This window comes from Sminthopsis crassicaudata, chromosome 5, assembly GCF_048593235.1.
Source record: "Sminthopsis crassicaudata isolate SCR6 chromosome 5, ASM4859323v1, whole genome shotgun sequence".
In the NCBI taxonomy this organism is placed as follows: domain Eukaryota; kingdom Metazoa; phylum Chordata; class Mammalia; order Dasyuromorphia; family Dasyuridae; genus Sminthopsis; species Sminthopsis crassicaudata.
Window position 1 is genome coordinate 278,871,721 of NC_133621.1, and position 6,000 is coordinate 278,877,720.

Consider the following 6,000-nt stretch of genomic DNA (forward strand, 5'->3'; position numbering starts at 1 on the left):
ACTCATTCAACCCCACCCATTTCATTTGCAGATGAGGAAACTGAGACAGAGAATGGTGATTTGTCCAAAGTCACACAGATAGTAAATAGCAGAGCTGGGATTTGAAGCCAACTCTTTCCCATGTTCTTTCTGCTATACCATTTCTAGATGGAATTGAAAAATGTCTTTCTCAAATAGATGAATCACATTATTAGGCTATAAATTATTTTGCTTTTGGTGATACCCACCTGGAAATAATTCCAAGGCATTTTTTCCCCTTTTCTCTCCACCAATTCTTTATATGCAAGCTTTGAATAACTATAGAAACCAGAGGAAATAACAGAGACAGCCCACAAAAATGTCTTGTTAAAAAAGGATATAAATTCATTTATGATGCTTTTGAGGAGGCAGGATCACACTAAGGTCACTAGAATAGCAAACAGAAACCAGGTGTCCCTGCTTGCATCCACTGAGACTACATCCTGACCCTCTGCCTCCAAACCGGCACAGACCATACTAGTTTAGAATCATTGATCTGGAGTTGGACAGTATCATCGAGGCCATTTAGGACAAGTCTGTTTTATATAAGAAGAATTACATATTATGTGATGTTATAAAATGTATAACTCATACATTATAAGGAGAAACTGAAGCATAAAAAGAATGTGATTTTTTCTTGGTCACCCAGTTAATAAGTATCTGAAGCAAGATTTGAATCCACATGTTCTTAACTTCAAGAGTCTAGCCTTTTATCTGCTATTCCCCTGCTAATTCTCACAAGGATTTTTGTAGAAATAGGGTGTGAGCAGAGGGAGGGAAGCACTTCAAAACTAACAAGCTTAAGGCAATAAAAATGACCCCAAGAATTCATCTTAGCCCTAAGTGAGAACTCATTCATCCAAGAATGCAATGGATCTGTCACCACTGAGGGAGAGAAGGACCATCCTACTAAATATTGTCATTTGGGGGCAGAGAAAGAAAGTAGGAAAAGAGAAAGAAAGAAGTGGCTCAGTGGGCATAGAAATTACATATATCTATATCTATATACATACATACATACACATATATATTTATATACACATAAACATATATATGGACATATATGTGTTTGCATGTACATATTTTATATGCATGTATGAATAATGTCTATATTTATGTGTGTGTATACATAAATGTAGAAGGGCACCTAGGTGATGCCAGAGAGCACAGAGTGTTGAGACTGGCATTAGAAAGGCTCATCTTTCTGAGTTCAAAGCTGGTCTCAGACACTTTCTAGCTGTGTGATCTTGGATAAGTCATTTCACCCTATTTGCCTCAGTTTCCTCATCTGTAAAATGAACTGGAAAAGAAAATAGCAAACCATTCCAGCATCTTTGCCAAGAAAATCCAGTCAGACATGACTAAAAAAGACTGAATACACACTTACACATGCATATACACTCATATACACACATATACAAATGTATGTATACATATAGATAGGTACAGATCTATAGTGTCCCATATCTATGAATATATAAATAGTGTCTTGGTGCAGTTTTAAGCCTTTGTGGTATAAGACTACACTCATTATTTTGGGGAGATGAGTCTCATCTTTAATCAATTCACATCATGTTTCATTGTAACTAAGAAAAATCTGGCCTCTTTTCTGTCTTCTCCTTCTGTCTTCTCCTTCTGAGTCCTTTGTTCCTTATTCATTTATTTGAACTTTATTCATTCATGTTTATCTGATATGAGCCATAGAAATATGATTGACCTTTCACAAACCCTGCTGCAGGGGATCTGTAAATTCAGGGCTCCCTGAGCTGAGTCTAGAAGGCTTCTCTTCTGGGCTAATCAAGGCTATCAGTCTTAAAGCACCACCTGCTATGTGGTCAAATGAGATAATTGTAAAGATCTTAGCACTGTGTCTGCCCCATAGTGTGTATTTAATAAATGCTTTTTTCTCTTCCCTTCCCCCTATCCCTTACCCTATGTGGTATTTTAATGGGATAAAACCGATGGCTCAGGATATCAGCCCTGAGCAGTAACAAGCCAGGTTCAATCTTGGAAGTTTCTTTCTTTCAATAATCTTTCTTCTTCTGCCAGTATCCAAGGTCAATCTCTGGTAATGTCAGAATTTGACTTGTGTCTCCATAAAGGTTCTACTCCCCTGAGGGCACTGAGGCTGATAAAACTTGACAGAAAAAAATAAGTTTATTAAAGAAAGTAAGAAAAGAAAAGCATTAGAAAGTTCCTTTCCAGTGAGCTCCCTCCGTAAGATTCAGTACTGTCCCAAAAATTCCTAATTCTCAGTACCCATCCAGTGAAAAGACTGAGGACCCCAATGATGGAATGAGCAATATATTCCTGATACTAGCCTGTGACCTCTAGGGAAGAATTCTTCCTGACACAAAGAAGATACATTACAAATGTTTTTGATTGATTGATCTATCAATAGGTCTATAGATAGACTTCAAGAAGTCCCTATGAACTAGGATGGGGAAGAGGGGAGGAATTATGTCTGTATTTTCAAAATACTCTATCTTAAATTTAGCATTTATTTTATTTATAAATATGTGCAATTAACTACAATAGTAGTATTAGCCATGTCTGTGATTTTGTCAGATATAGAAATCACAGATATTTTCAATTCTTAAAGCACTCATCATTATATTTAAATCATAGTAGGGGACACAAGGTGGATAGTAGATAGAATATCATCCCTGAAATCAGGAAAATCTTAGTTCAAATTTGACCTCGACATATGACACTTACGAATTGTGTGAATCACAACACTGATTGCCTCAAAAAGAAAAAGAAATTACAGTAGTAATTGCCACTAGACTGATTCCTATATCTCAGATTTCTGCTTCATATTTTGTATTAAATTCAACACATGATATTTCAATATAAATGGTTTCCTTGGTAATCTTATTTTTTTTTTAATTGAAGGACATTATTAAGATTGCCCACCTAGTCTTTGACATGTAAAAGGATAAAGAGCCCTAAATATCTATTGTTCCTTCCTACTGATGCTGAAGTAAAATCCTACTTAGATCCCTTTCCCTCTCCCTCTCCTTTTCCCTTTCTCTCTCTCTCTCTTTTTCCCTCTCCCACTCCCTCTCCCTCTCTCCATCTCAGCAGCCCTCAGCTCTCTTATCAGCAGTCTCTCATGACAGTAAAAGCTATTTCAATGCAGCTCTCCAAATCATCCTGGCTTTCCAACAATAAAATAAATTGCCTCAATCTGTTTCCTGCTAAGCTCTCAGATGAGCCTTATCAAAATCCATTCCCATTCCTAGGATTGTATATACCTAGGCACTATTTCTACTTCACAGGAGGGGAAGGAACTGCTCAGGAGAGGGACTCAGGTCATCACAAATAATAATAATAATAATAATAATAATAATAATAATAATAATAATAATAATAATAATAATGTTCTTGGAAAACAAAGGAAAAAAATCACTTCAGGCTCAGTTTTCTCATTTATCCAATAAGGATAGACCAGCTAGCCCCTGAAACCAATTATAATTCCAAATCTATATTAATGTGACCTTAAAGAAAGAAATTAATTAAAAAGTAAAAAAAAAATCTGAAGTCAGAGGACCCAAGTTCAAATTCTAATTCTGATACTACCTTTGTGACTGTAAGCAAATTTTCCTCTCTTCAATCAGGATGGTGGACTTGATGAGCTTTGGAAATTTCTTGAAGTTCTAGATCTGTGACAAGGCAGCCTAAAATAAAGCGATAGATTACTAAATAAGATGTAATAAAATAATTAAGGCAATGGAAAGCGCTTGGGGCCCATGTAGAACCTTAGATGACAGTAGAGCTACTTTTAAGGAAACTTCAGGACCTGCAGAATCATTCCTAAACCTTCTAGATGTACTCATTCTGAAGAAGGATTTCTTTACCTTCTTTGGTTCATGAATGCCCTTTGGCAGTCTGATGAAGCCCCTTCTCAAAAAATGTTGTTCTTTAATTCATAATTGAAGGAAATGCTAAGTTTCAGTTAGAGGTTAGGAAAAATAAAGATGTAATTCTTTTCCCATCCAAGTCCACAGACTTTCTGACGACTTTCCCCAGAGCCTGGTTGGAGGACCTCAGCTCTTCGAAGAAAACAAGACTATTTTACACAATTAAATCAGAGAATTTTACTTTTTGGATTTTACTTTGGGATATAATTACCATGTCAGCCTGAATATACCCCAGTCTTCTCCCCCAGAGATAGCTTACATAAAACCTAAGTGCCTCCTTTAATTGTATTATTTCCATTCCATGTTTAATGTTTTTTTTTTTCTCTTTTCAAAGTTAATTAACAGACATTAAGTGTTTATAACAGAACACAGCTAGGCTCTTTTCAGATATCTAATTTTAGAAAGCCAACCCATTTTTGATGATGACAACTTAAATGTAGAAGCATTCTTTGTATAATGGGGAAAAGTCATGACACTGGAATAAAAAAAAAAAAAAAGGGAAAAAGAAATCATATGAAGCACCTACTATGTGCTAAACATTATGTTAAGTGCTTTACAAATATGATCTCATTTAAGCCTCATAAAAACTCAGGAAGATAGCTGCTAATATTATCCCTATTTTACAGATGGGAAATCTGAAACAGACAAAAATAAAATGACTTCCAAGGTCATACACAGCTAGTAAGTGTCTGAGGAGAGATTTGAATTCTGGTCTTCTAGACTTTAGGTCAAGCATTTTATCCCTGTGCTACCTAACTTCATACCTGTTCAAAAAGCAGATATGTAGCTATATGCAGATACCTGAAAACACATATAGGTGTATGTATGTATAGTATATATGTGTGTCCTTATGTATATATATGTGTGTATATATGACCTCAGATACTTAGTAGCTGTGTGGCCCTAGGCAAGTCACTTAACCTATTTGTCTCAGTTTGTTCATCATAAAAATGACCTAAAGAAGAAAATAGCAAATCACTCTAGTATCCATGCCACAAAAAATCTAAATGGAATCCATTTTAGGAAGGAAGGAAGGAAGGAAGGAAGGAAGGAAGGAAGGAAGGAAGGAAGGAAGGAAGGAAGGAAGGAAGGAAGGAAGGAAGGAAGGAAGGAAGGAAGGAAGGAAGGAAGGAAGGAAGGAAGGAAGGAAGGAAGGAAGGAAGGAAGGAAGGAAGGAAGGAAGGAAGGAAGGAAGGAAGGAAGGAAGGAAGGAAGGAAGGAAAGGAGGGAGGGAGGGAGGGGAGGGAAGGGAGGGAGGGAAGGGAGGAAGGGAAGAAGGGAAGGGAGGAAGGGAGGAAGGGAGGAAGGGAAGGGAGGGAGGGAGGAAGGGAAGGGAGGGAAGGAGGGAGAAGAAAGCAAAAAAGGAAATTTTCTTTTCTTGTTGGATAAAGACATTTTTAATAGCTAACTACTAATAGCTGAAATCAATTACCCAAAGAATTAAGAAGGATCCACTGATTGAATAGTTTTCTTTGTTCATGCAGGGATTTTGATTTGCTCAGCAGGCTTCCCTCTGTGATAGGAAATATGATGAGCACTACTAGCAATAAGTCCAATGAGCTCCAAGCTTAATGAGTTTCATACTTGGAAGTTTCCAAGCAACAATAGTCATAAAAGAAGCAACAATGTACAGGCGATACTTCTGGTCAGCCCAGAGACTCCCCAAGGCAGGATTAAAGGTAGGAAATGACAAGAAGAGACTCATCTACAATTTTCCAGCAGAGCAAGAAGAGAGTTTTATGAGGAATTCTGTCCAAAGGGCAAATGGTCAGTGATCAGGTGTGTCCCTTTAGTAGAGGTCAAGATCTGACCTGGGTTCTGAGTGTACAAACCCCATGCTATCTAGGACAAAAGGGATCTACCAAATATCTATCCAGGCCCCTGAGAAATAAATTATTCAAAGATGAAAGAACATTCATAGCTCATTTTTCACATGTAGGACAAGGAGATGTGCTCTTCTTTATTTGAAAACAGAAAGTTTGGTTTCCTTCTCAGTTATATGACATAAAAAAAGTTATTATTAATTAACTCTCAATCTAAGCAGTCATAGAAGACCTTC

General features: G+C 36.9%; 1 long non-coding RNA gene across 1 annotated transcript in view; it reads right to left on the reverse strand.

Annotated features, from left to right (window-relative positions):
- The window catches only part of LOC141544715 (uncharacterized), a 327,704-nt gene extending 322,227 nt beyond the window's left edge, over window positions 1-5,477 (reverse strand). Inside the window, exons 1-2 of the long non-coding RNA XR_012482766.1 lie at window positions 5,374-5,477; window positions 3,601-3,698 (exon numbers count right to left, since the gene is read on the reverse strand). This is a non-coding gene — a long non-coding RNA (uncharacterized LOC141544715). The remainder of the gene's footprint in view (window positions 1-3,600; window positions 3,699-5,373) is intronic.
- Between the last annotated feature and the right edge of the window lie 523 nt (window positions 5,478-6,000).